Source organism: Equus caballus, chromosome 8, assembly GCF_041296265.1.
Source record: "Equus caballus isolate H_3958 breed thoroughbred chromosome 8, TB-T2T, whole genome shotgun sequence".
Taxonomy (NCBI): domain Eukaryota; kingdom Metazoa; phylum Chordata; class Mammalia; order Perissodactyla; family Equidae; genus Equus; species Equus caballus.
This window is the reverse complement of record NC_091691.1, coordinates 94,246,693-94,266,611: the sequence shown is the minus strand read 5'-3', so window position 1 is coordinate 94,266,611 and position 19,919 is coordinate 94,246,693.

The following is a 19,919-nucleotide window of genomic DNA, read 5'->3' as shown; positions in this document are numbered from 1 at the left end:
TGGGACAAGAATGGCGGCCTGGCCTCCCCACACTGCAGGAACTGGTGGAGGCAGAACTGCAAGCAGACTGGAAGGCTTGCCATGGGCATCGTGTTCTGGCCTGTGCTGACATTTACCAAGTAGTTTCCCTTAATATGTCTGCCTCAAGGGAGGGGGTCGTACTAGATTCGAAGGGAGACGGGCAACCTATTAAAACCTTTAGTCAGAGTCGGTTTCAGAACTGATTTAGAATGCTATTCATATTAAGATCAGAGAGCATGTGCATGGATGAGGTACTCTCTCAGATTTAGACTAATGAAAACCCAGTGTAGAATGGATGTCACCGGGTAAAACTGGGTGCAATGCTGACAGGCCAAACGTCACGACTCTACACAAACCCAGTCTCGGCCACAAAATGCCCACGCTCTCTCACTGCACGCCCCACCGAGCTCCAGGTTACATCCCAGCCCATAAAGGGCAAAGGTTGCAGAGGGTAACCAGGGAGGTGCACACTCTTTGATGGGGGGTAGGGTGGAAGTTTAGGATTCACCCTGAGACGGATTCTCTCTTCTTCAGTGAGGGATAGAGAACTGGCAGTAAGCTCACTGAGCAGACCCAAAAATAGGGAGAGAGGCAGGGGGAAGAGGCACGTCCGGGCTTTCACCACAGGCCTGAGCTCCCTGCTCCAACGGGCCACTACTGGTGCTGGTCAGTGGAATGCTGTCCTGTGAAAGGAATACAGAAGCTACTGATTCCTTCCCCTAGGCACTACCCTGTGTCACTGGAACTAAGTCAAGTCCCAAATGGCAGAGGATGTTAAAACTGAATGCAAATCTGTGCCGCTGATCCAGAAGGCAGTGCTCGAACAGGGAACTTATTAGAAGCGTTGATCCCTGCGCCCAGTAGACTGTGTGTGTGACACAGGTCCCATCCTTGGCAGCAGGCAGGATGGCTCTGTCAACACTCATGGTGACAACAGCTTTATTCACCACATCCGAGGGTATCTGGGCAAAGAGCAAAACGTCTCCACAGTAGGCTGTGTCCTCTATGAAAATACTTGTCAGGACATGAGTTTCCCACATAAATCCACTGAGCTCAGGAGAGAGACCACGAGGACTGCTTGCCACAGACAGCATTCCACCAGACAGGATTACAGAAACACTTCTCCTAACCCAGAGGTCTGCAAACGGCAACCCCTGGGCCAAATCTGGCCCATTGCCTGTTCTTCACGCAGCCTAGAAGGTAAAAAGGTTTTCACATTTTTAAATGGATGGAAAAATAAAAACAAGAGTGTTTCTGATGTGTGAAAATTGTATGAAATTCAAATTTCAGTGTCCATAAATAAAGTTGTATTGGAACGCAGCCACGTTCATTCATTTTTGTACTGAGGCAGCTCTCACACTACGACAGAGAGGAGTAGCTGCAAAAGTTTAAGAGATTTATTATCTATCCCGTTACAGGCTGAATTGCATCCCCCCAAAAATTCATATGTTGAAGTCCTAATCGCCAGGGCCTCCAAATGTGACCGCATTTGGAGACAGAGCCTTGAAAGGGGTACCGAAGTTAAAATGCAGCTGTTAGGGCGGCCCTCATCCAATCTGACAGGTGTCCTTATAAGAAGAGGGGACTTGGACACACAGAGCGACACCAGGGATGCCCATGTGCACAGAGGAAAGCCCACGTGAGAAGGCAGCGAGGAGGTGGCCATCTGCAAGGCTCTGAGAGAAGCCTCACCACGAACTGACTCAGCAGGCACCTTGGTCTTGATCTTCCAGCCTCCAGAACTGTGCGAAATACACTTCTGTTGTTCACCCCACCCAGTCTGCAGTATTTTGTTACGGCAGCTCCAGCAGACTAATACATATCCCTTTACAGACAAAGTGTGCTGATCCCTGTCCTATACAACACCCTTCAAAAATTCACCGATAGATCAACAGCACTGGAGTCCAGCGTGTCGTCAGGGGCCCCGGAGACGTCTGGGCCTGATCCACTCCATCTCCTTCTGAGACAATGCAGAGGGGCACACGTGCTGTTGCCTATTGGGAGGATCCTGACATGCAGTCACTCAGGATGGGCATCAAGCTCCCTGTCAGACTAGTAAAGGAGGACCACCGTGCAGCCCGCAGACGACACCTGCAGAGTTCCGGGCCGAGGCCAAGACACGGGTCTGCACAGCCGCCCCTCCATCGGGCAGCACCTGCCCCAAAGCTCTGCCTAACAGCCCCAAGCTGTGTCCCTTCATGTCACTGCAGCACCTCCAGGACACCACACACAGTTTAGAAACATTTCCTCGGGCCGTGATATTTAATCCTCTTACAGTGTTTATTGTGACAATCCCTGGTTTCTGTGTCTTTCTTTCCCTCCTCTCTCCTAGAAAGACATAAAACATCCTGGCTGTTTTGTTCTCGGGGCCGTGTCTCTCTGCATGTCTCATGCTAAAAAAAAAAAACCCTCAGCTGTTTGCCTCTTTCCTGCTCTTACTCAGAGGATGGGCTATCAGCATTTGCTTGCTTTGCTAAAATGTGCTTCACAGACACGCAAGCCCTGCTTAAGGAGATGGCATCCATCCTCACACTCTGAAACACAGCAGTCCCTTCAGAACTGCTGCAGCCTTTCATGTCAGCTCCACAAGTCTCAGGCACAGCCTTTTACCCAGATGCAAAATGCACTTTAGCGCTCTACTCTTACCTCCAAAAAAGAGAAAACGCATAGACAAAGCAATGCTGCCTTGATAAAAGCTCAATCTTTTTTGGTAAATACATGGATGAAGGTTAATGTAATTTATTAGTTATGAATTCTTGGATTTATCCACATTTTTAAATTGCACCAAACATATTAAAAAACCAATAAAGATAGATCCTTTTTCTCAACCCGTGATAACCACATTTAAAATAAGAGAATAGTCACCATAACCTCAACCACTCAAGGATATTAAACACTTACCTCTTAGGCCATTAGTAATATATACAACAGTCCACTTTAGCAATTAATATGAGTAAGAGAGGGGGCCAAATGTCTACACCTCTCAGGTATGATGCTAGGAACCAGAGCTAAATAAGATACGGTGTTACCTTCAAGAAGCTCACAGCATCATGGAGAAGGCAGCTGAACTTGCACCAGCAGCGCAAGGTGAGTCGTGTGCTGTGTGCTGGTAACACAGCAGAGAGCAGAGCATCTAATCCAGACCCAGGGAGGATGAGCTGGAGCAGGAAGGAGGCAGCAAAAACAGTCAAAGAATACTTCCCAGAGCACAGTGTCACCTAGGCTATATCTTAGAGAATATAGAAATTTAGCCAGGTAATAAAAGAGGACACAAAAAGGGCAAATGTGCCATCCAGGTAGAAGAAAGGCTTCACATGAAATGTAAGGGGTTTCCATGAGCAACATAAAAGCTCATGTTAAATGACATTTTGAAAAGGAAAGTGATGTATCTAGCGTTTACAACCTAATGCTAGTCTTAAATCTGCACCTACATAAGGCCTGATAAAACTTATATCTACACACATGCTAAGAATCTTATTTCTCAATTCTCTACTCGGTCAGGCAACAAGAATTTCTGAGCCCCTACTGTGTGCCAAGAACCACTGAAGACACATGAGCGACCAAGACAGACCATGTCCCTGCCTTTAACGAACTAATAATCTGCTGGGCTCAAAATAAACATTTATGCATATTTTAAGAAAACTGAAAGTCCTCATATGCTATAAAAAAAAATCTGCTTAGTAAATTCTGATGACAAATGATAATCTAATGATCTAGAATCCTGTTCAACACAGTATCCACCAGCCACATGTGTCTATTTAAGTTTAAACAAGCTAAAATTGAATAAAATTTAAAATTCAGTTACTCAGTAGCATTAGCCACATTTCAAACGCTCAACAGCCACATGTGGCTGGTGAACTCGTTACTGGACAGCACGGACACAGAACATCTCTATTATCCCAGAAGTTTCCGTTGGACAGTGCTGATCCAGAACAACTTCCATGTAAAATCCTCTCCCATACCGACAAGAATTGAAAAGGATTTTGTCAGAGATCCATTGACTGACAGCTCATTCTGTATACTAATTCAAGAAGAAAAATCTACTATTACTTTTAAAATTTGGCCCAAATACAATTCTTTCTAAATCATAAAATTTCCCCAAACTAAGATACAACATACCTTGGATATAAACTTTTATATGTGACAGTTTACCTTTTGGACACAAGGTTGAGAATATGCTTTCTTGCCTCTACTCCTGATGAATAAGAATGATAAATAAGAAAGATCCGTAATATTTTCTTTTTAACGAGGAGGAGATTTTGCAAAGGATTACAGAATCGTACAGACGCAGGAAATGTGAATGTGGAGCACAGAAGGAAAATCATAACCTAGAATATGTACAGTGGGGACTTCAGTCGAGCCGGCTGCCAATTTGGAGAAATTTAAGACTCAAAAGTTCAGGAAAGGAGGAGCATAAGACATGTGAATAAAAATAACCTATAAATGTCGATTCCTCACCCCATCCTCTACTTCTATGTGCAAAACACCTAGCAGCCTGTTTTTATAATACAAGCCACAGAAAAAGATGTTCTTCCCTAAAGAAATTGGACACAATGTTGGGAAGAACCAGGCCAGCCATTATGGGGGACCTAGCAGTAAGCGAAGCCATCTGTAGCTTGGTGTTTCAGAATGTATCAAAAACTAACTAACTAAACTAACCCATGATGTGAGGGATGAGTTTGTTAGTGCCTCATTCTTAACTACAAATGTGCAAGTAGGCATCACCAGACATTTGAGAAAATACTGCAACATAAAGACCAAGATTTAAAAAACAAAACCAAACCAAAAGATCCCAGGGTTAAAAAGGAAAAAAGACACAATGCAGGAAAGAGAACTTTTTAAAAAGTCTAATTAGGAGACCTCTAAAGAGATAGTCTATCCATAAATAATAACTTGCTATGAAAAAAGATAAGTCAGAGAATTAGAAAAGACTCCTAGAAATTCAATATATAATTGTCAACATCTTCAGTAAGAAGATAGGAAGAAGATAAATAAAGGATATCTCATAGAAGAAACAGAACAAAAAGAAGAGATGATAGTTATTAAATAAAATCAGAGAATAAATCCAGTTTGTTTTCCATCAAACTAACAGACTCCGAACAGAAAAAAGAAATTGGTTAGATAATTTTTATGACCCTGAGAATAAAGAGAAGGTATTAAGGCTTCCACAGAAGATGGAGGAAAACTCACTTACAAAGGAAAGAGAATGAAATTTCTCCTCACTAATACTAAACGGTAAACGGCAATGTAGCAACATCTTCAAATTTCTGAGGGGAAAATCATTCTCGATGGAAATTTCTATATAAGTCAACCACTTAATTGATTGCAAATGCCAAATGAAAACATTTTCAAACATGCTAGGACTCAGTAGATTTATTTCCTTCTTAAGAAGTCAATTAAGGATGGAAAGAGGAAATCAGAGGATGTAGGAAAGGCTGGATCCAATAGAGGAGAGCTATGAAGGGGAGTCCCTAGGTGAGAGCTGTGTAGCGGTCCTAAAGAGCAGTCATGTAAGATCAAAGAAAAAAGACAAAGAATTCAGAGAGATGTCTTTGGGTAAAGGGAAAATCAATAAAATAGATGGTATTATATTGATTTATTTAAAAATGAGACATGATAAAGGCAAAGAGTCAAGTAAAGAAAAAAAAGGCAATAGAAACTCCATGTGAAACAAAGAGTCCAACAACAAGGAGAATATAATCATTGTATACTCCACGGCCCCCTAGTGAACAGTAAGTACGTAGCCAGACCAAGTACACTATTTTAGTTTCAAGTTCTTATCAAAATCTCGACAAAGAGAAGAAGACAATTATGGCTACAGAATAAAATGAAAGGTTATGTGGACAATGTAAAACAAGAAACAAGAGTTACAGAAAACAAGAGCTGGAAAGTAAGTAAGAAGAGCTGAAAGAATAATGTTATTGGTATCTTCATATTACAAAGTGAGGAATCAAGAGATATTGTCTATAATGGATGAAACAAGACAAAAACGTAAAATTTTACTTAGAGTCTGAAAATAATCAAGGAACTAAAAGTAATAACACAATCATTCTGGGATGGAGGCAGAGGAGTTTGGTTTAGTGATTCAAGGACTTGTCTCACAAAACATGTCTAAACTGACGAATCAAGAAATAACAATATAGGGGCCAGCCCACTGGTGCAGCGCTTAAGTTCACATGTTCCGCTTTGGCGGCCAGGGGTTTGCCGGTTTGGATCCCAAGTGTGGACCTACGCACCGCCTGTGGAGCCACGCTGTGGCAGACATCCTACATATGAAGTAGAGGAAGATGGGCATGGATGTTAGCTGAAGACCAGTTTTCCTCAGCAAAAAGAGGAGGATTGGAGGCAGATGCTGTCTCAGGGCTAATCTTCCAAAAAGAAAAAGAAAGAACAATTTAGGGGGCCAGCTCCATGGCCAAGTGGTTAAGTTCACCAACTCTGCTTCAGTGGACCAGGGTTTCACCGGTTCAGATCCTGGGCGCAGACCCAGTACCACTTATCAAGCCATGCTGAGGCGGCATCCCACATAGCACATCCAGAAGGACCTACAACTAGAATATACAACTATGTACTGGGGGGCTTTGGGGAGAAGAAGAAGAAAAGAAAAAAAGAGGACTGGCAACAGATGTTAGCTCAGGTGCCAATCTTTAAAAAAAAAAATCAAAGAAATAATTTAGCAATATAGAGGTAAATAACAGAGAAAAGGATTAATAGAGTTAAAGATGGTTCCCTCTAAAACTAAAATTAGAGAAGGGGAGGATGGTGCTTTTCATCATAAATACCTCTGTACCGTCTGATTTTTTTAACTGCATGCGTGTAATACTTAGATCAAATTTGTCCATTACTCTGTTATAACAATAGTAACAGTTTTTATTGTTGACGAAGCCAGGATTTCAAGTGAGGCAGTTTGACTTTAGAGTCCACATTCTTAACCACAAAATTAATTAGATGCCTCCACTTAAGATAGAGAGTTGGTAAAAAGAAATTAGAAAAAACAATTTTTTTTAAAGCCTGGAACCTGAGCTAACATCTGTTGCCAATCTTCTCTTTTTTTTCTTCTTCTTCTTCTCCCTAAAGCCCCCTAGTATATAGTTGTACATTCTAGTTGTAGGTCCCTCTGGTTCTGCTATGTGGGACACTGCCTCAGCATGGCCTGATGAGTGGCACCATGTCCACGCCAGGATCCGAACGGGCGAAACCCTGGGCCGCTGAAGCATAGCACATGAACTTAACCACTTCGCCAAGGGGCCGGCCCCAGAAAAAACAATTTTAAGATGTAACATTTTATAGACCAGTGACCTCCAAGTGTGATTCCCAGGCCAGTGGTATCAGCAACACCTGGAAACTTCTAAGAAAGTTGATCTAAGTATTATATGCATGTGGTTAAAATTCAGCCAGTCCCCACCCGAGGCAAACTGAATCAGAAACTGTGGGGCGGGCTCCAGCAATCTGTTTTAATGAGCCCCCAGTGCATTCTGGTGCTTACTAAAATTTAACAACCACTGTTAGGGACACAGAAAAAAGCTGGGAAGAGTAGGCACCGGCTGATTAATAAGTAAAGCTCTGGGAAGAAGAACTTCTGTATTCTTGGTTTGTAAGGGGCAAGCGTTATTTTCATATAAATATGGTTTATATAATGGCAAATATATGTACGTCTACGTGTGTGTTTGAATAGCAAAATACGAAAGTTTTCTAGAATCATCAGAATACTCATTTAAATATGCTTACTTTCCCAAAAAAATAGATAGGAAGTTTCAGATAGATGCGCTCTCCAGACACTAAAACAGACAACCAAGACAGAGTTGAACATCTGTACAGATACAACCAACATACCAGCAGCTTTGCTAAAATTCTCGGTAAGCGCATCTACAGTGGCCGACGCACTTCCCGCCACCTCTCTGTGGCACGACAACATTTAGGTCTCTGATATTCTTAAATGTGCATCCGTGCAAGAAAACCGTTATCAACCAATTAGATTAAATTTCTTCTTCACAAATGTTATTCTAATTCTGGCAAAAGAGCCCGAACTATTTTTCAAATATATTTATTGTACTGCTAACCATCTTTGATTTCCACAAATCCAAGTTTAAATTAACATATTTAATCGCAGCCTTTTTAATCCAGTGATTCCAGTCAATTCAATAGTTTTTGGATCATATTCTAAAGTAAAGAAAACCTTGAGAGAAGTTCTCAGTACTTGAGATAAAAGTTATTTGTACATAAAATATTTTAGAAAGAACAGAGAAGTGGCAAAATTGGAAAAACTAGGGCAAAACTAAAAGGAGAAAAAGAAAAGAACAGATGAGGAAGATGATTTACTGTGATTCAAGTTCAAATTAAAGAATAAAGCAGATATAAAATGAAAAGAATGCGGAAAAAAGACAGAGGAAGTGTGGGTGTCACCAAAGGAATCTGACGACAGAATCATAAAATGAAACCGACCTGGGGAAAATGGAGATTTAAAAACCATCATTATATTTGATCTATATAATCCAGTTTAACTGCCTGTTAGAAAAATATTTGGTGCACATCTAGATGCAATTTTTTTTTAGCTGTTCTCTTTTTAGAAGATTTATTTGCAACAGCGCTGCATGGTTAAAATTCCACAACAAAGGTGAATGCAAGTGTAAATATTTCCCCAGCTCTGAATTCTGAAAAACTGTCTTTCTCCTCTTTTGGAAAAGCAGAAAGTTCTTGGATTTTTTTAATAATCAAAATTTAAAATAAAATATTCATTAAAGCAAATCAAAGTAAATCCGCCTTAAGTCTCCGAAGCCAGCCCAGGGATATTCAACGTTCTTTTCAGACTGCTCCCTTTTCAGGTCTTGCAGGAATTCAACAAATATCATAACTGAAATATATGTGTGTTCATAGAAGTGGAAGTCACTATACAATGTCCCTTCTAGTTTACTAATGAAATAAAATCATAAAGCATTAACAAGCAGTCTATTCCAACCTATGTTCAGGGTTAAACTATTACAAGATCCTTCCCTGTAGAGCCATCCTTTCCTGGCCTGAACGCAAAGACCATTTTTTGTGGTCATTATTAGTATTGAAATGTCAATCCAACATCCATGTCTACTACCATTTAAAAGCCCTAAAATACAAGCGAACATTTTATAACAAAATTATAGGCAAGCACTAAGTGCAAAAATTGCCTTTGATCATTTAATTAAAATTATCAGTAATTTCTCCATTTCCCCTCTTACTGCCTTTGGACAATGACATTCTAGTCACTCATGTTGATCCAATAACAAGTCCCTGTGCCTGACACACAGTAGGACTCCAAGAAATGATTGGAGTTGTACCAAGTTGAACCCAGGTCCATGAAAACTGTTTTCTTAGTCGTTCTATATTGCATCTATTTATGAGTTTTGCTATGGATTGAATATCTGTGTCCCCGCAAAAGTCGTATGTTAAAATCTAATCCCCAATGTGATGGTATTAGGAGGCGGGGCCTTTGAGAGGTGATTAGGTCATGAGGATGGAGCCCTCATGAATGCAATTAGTGCCCTTAGAAAAGAGACCCCAGAGCACTCTCTCTCTTGCCCCTTCTACCACATAAGGACACAGCAAGAAGACAGCCATCCACCAGGAACCAGAAAGAGCTTCCTCACCTGACACTGCATCAGCTGGTGCCTTGATCTTGGGCTTCCCACCCTCCAGAATCGTAAGCAATAAATGTTTGTTGTGGAAGCTGCCCAGCTTGTGGTGTCTCTGTTATCGCAGCCCAGACAGGCTTACTGATTCAGATTTGCTTGGTTTTAGGTAATCCTCACGTGTTTAACCATCAGTGTATATGATCACTAACACATTTCTGTTTTAAAAGCCCTACATTTTAGATGAAACGAGGCCTGAATATTTCAAAATAGGAGTGGGAGAATTGCTTCTGAAATCAAAGTATAAACATGATGGGTAGATCAGAGCACAAATATGCAAGTTGAAAAAACGTTGTTCACAAATTGCAATACTACACATTACCCTAATGGTCTATTTAGCTTTTTTCATCCTACGGCGGGTCGTCTACCCTGGAAGGCGAGAACAGTGTCGGTCACAGGCCTGCAACCACAGAGACTAGCCAACCACAGCTGGAGAAGAATCTCCGCCAGCAAGGAGTGCTGTGACTCCCCCTGCAAAGCAACCCCTTTTGTGGAAATTTTGATGACAAATATTTAAAGCATCTGAATACCTTTGCTCAGAATCCATGCTCACTTACAAACCTTATGATTTAAGTTTTTATGTTTCCACTGTTAGTCAAGTGGCATCCTGATTCTGGTAAAATTGGGTTTTAGAAACCTGGCTCATGAGCTTGACCAATGTGACAGCTTTGTTCTGACAAGATCAGATTTCTGGCCCTGGTCTATTTCACAAGGATAACGAGTCCAGGCCGGTCAGGCACCTGGGGTAGTGAGGAGGACCAGCAGGAGGTCTCCCCAGGTGGTGCCTTCTTGACTTTCTGTTCAATTTTGCTGTGAACCTAAAACTGCTCTTAAAAAAAATTAGTCTATTAAAAGTAAAAAAAATTAGTCTATTAAAAGTAAAAAAAAGTATTCATTGTTGATGTGAAATTCAGTTTTAACAGGTGTCCTGTATTTTCATTCACTAAATCTAGCAATCCTCTCGGAAGAGCACAAAAATTTCGAATTATAAAAATAATAATGCATATTTTAATATCTTGGGCCTATTTTGGACTTCCTTCCCCCCACTCATCATCCACCCAGCTGAGACACCCTGGTTGAGCAGAGGGAGAGGTTTAGATGGGCTGGACGCCCTCAACACTGGCTTAGTTAATGCGCCACAGTTTGGCTTCCTCTAATGAAACCAAGATTTAAAATAATTTTTTTACACTCATTTCCAGTCTCCTAAACCAACACCGTTTGTTTACCTAAGGTTCACATTTGATCACAGGCTTTCTTGTTTACAGGTGTGTTGTTTCAGTAACTTCATTAAAACTCATGAAACTAGAAACCAGGATTTCAATTATTTCAGTGCTCACCAGCAACCTAAGGTGACATCCAAAAAGTGCTCCCCATGGATGTTTGTTAACTTATTCTCCTCTTGTCTCAGATATTTTAAAAGTAATCTATCTGACCTTTAATGCAACATGCTTTCTTTCCATTAATAAGGCTATTTCTTAGATCATTTACATAACATCAGTATAAACTTAGCATTTTCTTTATTCAGGAAGCTATCTCCACCAAACTTTGCAGAGCCAGGATTAGAATCTCTGTATTTCTAAAGTCATCTGTCGACACAAGTGTGGTTGAATAATTACATTTAGCAATCTATAACCTGAGGCAATTCCAGTGGCTACAGCTATGCCGCGGCTGAGATTTCAGGTATCAGCACATCACCGAGATAACAATAAAGCTCATAAAACTGAACCTATTATCTGCCAAACACATCTCTGGATGCTTGCATCTTGGAGAGAAGTCTATTATAAAGATACTGACACACATCACACCCCCCGCCATCCAACTACACACTTACAATATTATTATTGACAGTAAGCACCAACTAAGGCTTGTCATCAACCATAATCAGCTGATCGGCCTGGGACAGATTTAATTTACTGACATAAAATATTCTCATTTTCTGCTTTCCCAGGTTAGGCATATGCATGAGAGGTCACATGAAGCAATAATTCCCACCCTGGGGGCTGACTGTTGGTCACCGATTATGACCGGACACTGGAAATTCTTTGCTCCAAAAAAACTATGATGAATACAAAGAGACTTTCAAGCTATTCATAGACTTTCTAGATGCTTTTACTTAGAGGCTTTTCCCAAATCCAAAGCTAAGATAAAACAGCTCAGCATAGCATTCATTTTTAATGACTCTCAAGCTAGAATGTAAATCCATGTTCAGCGTGCATTAACTCTCATCAGGATTTTAACAACCGGCCTAAATCTTGCCTTTGCCTGCACTGGGTGAAAATCCTCACAGACTCACGGTGATGCCAAGGCAGACAGGGGCTGAGAGCCACAGAATTCCTAACAGCTGACTGGAAACAGGGAAAAGCACACGCAATTTTAACACAGTGAAGCCAGTCCCCCCTTCACGTGTGGAGTCCTGTGTTGGACCTCACCACTTACTAACCCCCCAAGCAACAAAGAGACAAATGAGGGGCTTTATTATTTATCTTCAGTGAACAGAGAAGCCCTTAGGGGAGTAAACGGGCTGCCAAACATTAAGAACAAGTAGCCCAATTAGGAACCAGAGTTTGGGTTGTAAGCACTTCTGTAAAGAAAATCTAGAAAATACATAGCACTCTTTAGCAAAATCTGAGAACTCAGACCCAGCAATGTCACCCATCTCTCATCAGGTGCATCCAAGAAATAAAATATGGCAATGCCTAGGAATGAAAATTAAAGCTGACATCAGGATATATACGTTGGCAGTCCCATGCTAGTCTAAACCACATTCAAACACAATAAATGACACTTCTTATCAACAGTGCCCCCTGACATGATGGAACAAATTAGCCACCCCATATTCAATGAACGAAATGATCAACCCTCTCTACCTGCACAATGACATGTAAATATTATTCTACCTGTGTGCCTTTGAAGAATATCTATTGGGATATAAAAAAATCCCACCAGAGGATAAAATATGTTATTAAAAATAAATGAAAATTCCATATCAGTCTGCAGAAAGAAATCATTCTGTGCTTTGTGGCCCCACGTGCACAAACTCGCTTTTAGATGCAGGTGTTCAGTACCCTTATATAAAACTGAACTTCAGATTGTGTGTCAGGTACACTAAACATTCACCGGTCATGAATCACTTGCTGTGGGCATGAAGTGTCTCTCTGGGACTTTTCTCTTCATTTGCTCTAGTAAGTAAAGTGTGTGCTCTTTATGAATTCTCTGATGAAGCTCAGAGAAAGTGACTCAGAGAACAGGATGGCCCTGTACCTGAAACATGGGCTGCCACATAAAAGGGAAAAAAGGTAAGCTGGTTACTTTGGCTGGTGATTTAATTATTTTTAATTTATTATCATCATTATCAGCCTGTCATTCTCGCTTTGTCACCTCTAACCTATACATGTGGTATAAGACCTAAAATTAGGATTCTGTGTTATGCACTGTCTTGACATCTGTGACCAAGAGGGCCCTGGATAGCCTAACCTCAAATTCCACTCCCACTCTGCTCCTACAGAAAATATCCCCTAGCCAAATGACCTTTATCACAGGGACCAGGCACAGCTGCTGCCTATCCCTGAGTAGTGGGTTTCAGTTTCCTGCCAGCCCACGGAATTAGTCAAACAAGCCATCATATCCTCCCAGGAGAACCAGGGGGCACCTCACCCTCTTGCTACTACAAAGCCTGATCCCATAGTCCCTGCTTGTTCACTCTGTTCCCAAATGCAGCCCCATGTGGTCCAGCATGGCGAGGAGTGTGCTCCTACCCCCGGCTACGACGAATAAACTGCTGTCAACTTCATCTGTCCATTGTCAGCTTTGTGTTCCACCAGCCCTTCCCTCAGCAAAAGGGTGAATAGGAGGTGATTAAACAACACATTTCATAATTGGTTAATTCTCAAAATTCCCTTGAGCTATCACCACAGGAAATCTGAGCTGTTGGGACCTCCCAGATGGGTCAGGGGTAATTCAAGGGAAAGGCTCCCCTCATGCCACGCCACAAGACAGGTCTTGGATCTTGTTTTTTTGCAAGAAAAAAACAAAGTAAGAATGATTATATCTTGAATCTTCCCCTCTTCTTGCAAAAGTTCTCTAAAGACACAAGTTTATGGAACAAACATTTTTCTTCTGTTAAAAAAAGTTCCAGGCAAAGGTTTCTTTCAGGTTAGTTCTATGCCAAACAGTCATTTATCCTTCCTTCCTCTCTTTTCATGCTTATCATGGTGATTTGAAGACTAACTCCCCACCTGCAACATTATGTCCCCATTATCCTACCTGTGAAAATTCTAAAACTTCTGCAGCAGCCATTAAATAAGGCATACTGCCATGCTTTTAGCCTAGACACTCCATAGTTTAAAGACGTATTTATAGGAATCCACAGGTAACTATAATTTATCACATCATATGCCAGTTAGTCTCCATACCCCGACCACACTCACTTCTCTCTAAGCAGAGATGTGACAGTTACCACCAAGCCATTTTCCGGGGAGCACAAGGGTGCTCACGACAGCAGTAGTCACTGGAACGGCTGGAAAAATGTGTCCAGCTGATGCGCCCACTGACCTGTGTCCATGGGCCACTGCAGCTCCTTGGGACACAAGTCACCACGCTGCAGGCTCGGCAGTGGGCATGCTGCTCCCGTGACCACTGATCCCTCCAGGTTCCCACGAGGCAAACAAGCTAATGACTTGTTTCTTTATGACAGGAATCATTTACAACAGCCCTTTGAAAACTCCGCCCCTTAGCAGCACCAACCGAAATGAATGCTATGGTAGCTGATGTTAAAGTTCTTTCTTTCTACTTCTGTGTTTAAACAAACTTTACTGCAGACCTACTATTTAGCAGGTGTTGCCCCAGATTCGAAGGCTACAGCGATGTGTCAGTTGCGGTTCTCCTCCTCCAACCGCTCAGGATAGTGGGTAAGACAGGCAAGGAAGCAGTGAAAATACTATAGAAAACAAGAGGCGAATGGGTAAATAAACTGAGGTACAGCCATTCAATGGAATATCATTCAGAGATAAAAAGAAATGAGCTATTGAGCCCTTAAAAGACATGGAGAAACCTTAAATGCCAATTACTAAGTGAAAGGAGCCAGTCTGAAAAGGCTATATACTGTATGATTCCAACCATCTAACATTCTGGAAAAGGCAAAACTATGGAGACAGTAAAAAGATCAGTGGCTGCCAGGAGTTTGGGGGGGAGAGGAAGGGATAATGAAGTGGAGCACAGGGGATTTTTATGGCCATGAAACTCTTCTGTATGATGCCATAATGGTGGATACGCGACAATATGCCTTCATCAAAACTCACAGAACTGTACAACACAGAGAGAACTTTAATGTAAACTACAGACTTTAGTTCATAATAAGGTATCAATATTGGCTCATCAAGTGTAACAAATGGACCACACTAGTGGGAGATGTTAATAACAGGAGAAACTACGTGCAGGGGAAAAGAGTATCCGGGAAATCTATTTGATCAATTTTTGTACTATTTGATCAATTTTTCCATAAACCTAAACCTGTTCTAAAAATAATATTCATTTAAAATAAGAAATTTATAGGAAAGGTCAGTTTTAGCATCAATTCTGACATTTAACAACATCTAATAATGACTGCTCAATGTTTTACAGACATACTAGACAATCTTCACAGCAACCTATTACTATCTCGATTTTGCAGATGATAAAACTGAGGCAATGAAGGTAAATTGTTTGTCTAAATTTACAAATTTGTTATGGTGGCCCAAGTCTGTTTGACTCTAGAACCTAGGTCTTAGCCACAATAATCTACTCATGCCTTTTCCCTAGAGAATGCCACATACATGCCTGTGAGAGGAGGGAACAATTAACCCTGCCTTGGGTGGGATGAGGGGTGGAGTCCTTGAGCTCTTACTGAGTTAGGGGCGCTAATATTATGTAGACCATGGAGGACTGGATAGTCCACCCCTGGCATGTCCCAGGATAAAATAGATCAGGCCTGAGCTGGACATTTATAGGTAATTAGGGAGCAATGACTCTTCGATATGGAACCCATTACTAGTCATTGTTGATCTAAGAGAGAACAAGTTTTCCTAAAATAACAATAATTTACAAGCAACAATCACTTTAAATAAATGACTGTACAAATTTAATGCCTCAAAGCTAATCTTTAGACCATGAAGCTATGATACCCCCAAGGCTGGCATTAGTCTTCCCGATGCAGACTGTACCAATATCCTACTTGTATATCACAAACCAGCCCCAAGCAATTCCTATGCCAGTAGCCTCACCAATTCAAAATGAAATGTAAGATGCCAAACACCTAATGGTACAGAAGGATTCTCTCTGCATAACGATGCACGGCCACAAGATCACCCACCGGTACCCAGCAGTCACGCACTGCAAAGAAGCTAAAGTTAATTTGCTTTCTAATTTTAAAAGGTAAGTCACGATTTAACCTAAGGTAGTGGCTTCACCTACATCTAAATCTCACAGCACTGCATAACTGCTATTTGGTATTACTCAAAATTGGAATTATTTTCCTTAAAAGTTTCCCCAATAGTATTTAACAGTCTGAGTTAGGCCATATCTTATGTATATAGCTAAACTTCTATTAATATGCCAAGCAATAAACCTAATTAAAATTACTAGTTAAATGGAGCACGGATTAAGACATCAGAGAATGTCTTATCACTTTTTGATTCCACACAACACCTATGAGAGTAGGAACTTATCAACTATCATTAAACATATCTGATAAATGGGTAAGAAATCACGGGAACACAGCTTACAGCTTTTACGACATGGGATCCTATAAACAAAAACTTTCTTGAACATTTTCCTACTTGGAGAAAGTTTGGGTAGGTTCTCGACACCGTTTATAGATTTGGGCCTTGGTCCCTGGAGGCTGTCTTCACTCTGCAAATGCGATAGAATCCATATTTACATCAAACAGATGAGCCATGGCAAATCAAGTCAGTGTCACTTCATGAGGCCAGTTCAGTTTGCTCCTTACATGAAAGACACAAATGCCATGCCTTGACTTAAAGCGCCAGCCATGCGAACAAAGAGGCTTCCACATTGCCAAGTTTAATCAAGCACAAACGGGTTTAAAAACATGATACCTTTAAAAAGTTTTAATGGATGGGAGAAAATTATGCTCTTAAAAATGCATTAGAATCCTCAAATTCACAGGGGAAAATATAAATTAAAATATCTTTGTAAACAGATATGAAAAGAATTCGTACAGAACCACAACATTTTTATACTATTTAAACAATAATATCTATCTCAATGTTTAAAAGAATGTAATACGTTAGGAATTGGTTTTTTATCTTTAGTTTAAGATTGAGAATTAAACTACATAATGAAACCAAAAACATTCTCAAAGAATAATGCTGATTTATACAAGAAATTAATGTTATCACATTACCTTCTCTTAATTGATATAGCTATGTTCATAACCATAGAAATACAGAAATGCATAGACTTTTTTATTCTCTTTATTAAGAAATAAAGAGAAATTATACCATTTATCTAATCTCCTTCTTCACATTCCTCTTTTAGTTGCTGGCATATATTTTTGTCTGAAACAGTAGCAAGCAAAGCACTTGCAAATGCACCTGAGTTACACTGCAATACTTCAGAAGCACACAGGGATTTGAGCGTCCCATGCAGACACTGTCAGGGTACAGTGCCCTCTGCTGGCCAATTTATTAAACATTGCGATTAACAAAGTTCCCGAGTTTTAATGCAACTTACAATGTGCAGACGAAAAAAAAACTGAGATTTTTTGGGAATTAGAGATAGAATTCCAGATAGTCACTGTAATTCCTCTATTAAACAAATGTTTACCTTTACTTAACAAAACAAAAGGAAACTATCTCGTACAAAGAAATATCCCTTAAAAAAAATAGAACACATTTAGAGAATTAGATTTCTTATGGACACTTCAAGTCCCAGGTCAAAAGTTACCCCATCTGTAACCTCCTTCTCAAAACAAGTGTGTTTCCTCAATATTCTCATGGCCTCTGAACAGTCGCACTGACCATGAGAACTGTCATCTTTCAGCTTCTATCTTCTCCATTGGAACCATGAGGCCATCCACGGCAGAGGCACGTGTTGCTCATCTTTGAAACCCTGAACATTATAAACATTCAATATATGTCTGTATGGTTTTTTCAAAAGTAGAATTAACCAAAGGGCCAGAATGAGCACTCCTGCAATAAGCCTCCTGGTGATAGATTTAGAAAGTTGTCCTGGGCTCCAGAAGTATAACGATTTTTATTAAAAGAGGTGATGAAGAACACAATAATGTGTAGCATACTAAACTTCTGGTTGTGTATTCATTAATTCATTAATTTTAGAAAAGAAAACAAGTACAACATTGTGCTAAGACTTTGGAACTCCCATTTGAGTTCCAAGCCAGATTCTTTGGTCCAGAGGCAAGGAGGGGAATGGAAGGAAGAGAAGGCACTCTTGTGGGACAAGGTGGGGTAGACCACTGGGAACAGGCAGAGGCAGACCTCTGTGACACAGACAAGGGGGGAGGCAGGCCGCTGGGACAAGGGAGAGAGCATTCTGAGCTCCTCTTTAGGGTTCAAGTTGACTTGATTTTATCTGGAGTAAAACAAAAGTCACTTTAAGAAATCCTTGATGCATTCCCAAATTCACTGCAGCATTATTCACAGCAGCCAAGACACGGACACAACCCAGATGTCCATCAATGGATGAATGGATAAAGAAAATGTGCTGTGGGGCTGGGCCTATGGCTGAGTGGTTACAGTTCCACATGCTCCACTTTGTCGGCCCAGGGCTCTAGGTTCAGATCCCGAGTGCAGACCTACTCCACTCATCAGCCATGGTGTGTAGGCATCCCACATACAAAATAAAGGATAAAGGAAGATTGGCACAGATGTTAGCTTAGGGCTAATCTTCTTCAAGCAAAAAAAGAGGAGGATTGGCAACAGATGTTAGCTCAGAGTGAACCTTCCTCAAACAAAAACAAAAACAAAAATGAGCTCATAGGCTCAGAGATACAGATAATAGATTGGTGATTGCCAGAGGTGGGGGTGGGGGGTCGGCAAAATGGGTGAAGGGTAAAAACTTCAGGTATAAAATAAGTAAGCTCTGTACAGCATGGTAACCATAGTTAATAATACTGTATTGTATATCTGAAAGTTGCTAAGAGAGTAAATCTTAAAAGTTATCAGCAGAAGAAAAAAAACTGTATCTATCTGAGGTGAAAGATGTTAACTAGACTTATTGTGGTGATCATTTCGCAATATATACACATATCAAATCATTATATTGTACACCTGAAACCAGTATATGTGCAGCCAAAGCGAGCGCCACCTGAAACTAACGTCATGTTATATGTCACTGATATCTCAGCAAAAACAAATAAAATCTAAAAAAATAAATTTGAGCAAAATTTGCAAATTAAAATACTTTATTGAAAAAGGAATAATTCTTGAGACAGAAATAACTTAAAAAATAAATTTTATTTTAAAATACAAAAATAAAGCCTTGAGACTCACACCCTGCAAGGTGCTATAGGAAGCACTGGGAAGACAGAAAGATAAACCAAATCTTTGTCGATGACTATTTAAACAATATACCAGGAGCTCTTTCAAGTAAGAAACAAAAGTTAGAAATTATAAAGGTAAAATTGTGTGATTTGACTACATAAAATAGCAAGTTTTTACTGTGCAAAACAGTATGACTTAAATGTCAAAACACAAGTGACAAACTGGGAAAGTTTTTGCAACATATATGAAAAGTCTAAATTCCTTATTATTTAAAAAGTGTTTATGCAAATCAGCAAGAAAAATACCAGCTGTATAATAAGACACACATGGGCAATTTTCAGAGAGAATGGAAACACAGATTGTTTTTAAGCATTTGTGAATATGCTCAACCTCACTAATGATTAATGCAATGCAAATAAGACACATTTTTAATCTAACAACTATCCAATGGATAAAAACAAAAATATTTTGTAATATTTGGGTATTAAAGAGGCACGGGCAAGCAATCTCTCTAAATATATTTTTGGCAAGAAAAGAAATTCCTACAACATTTACAGAAGACAGTTTGGCAATATTTATCATAATCAATTTACTAATAGGCCCACACATATCTAGGCACTTATCCTACACTGTATTCACACTGGTACAAAGATACTCGATGCATCATAAGCTGTAACAGCAAAAAAACTAGAAAAGACCTAATGTTCATCAGAGGAAGCTGAATAAATAAATCTTGGTACAT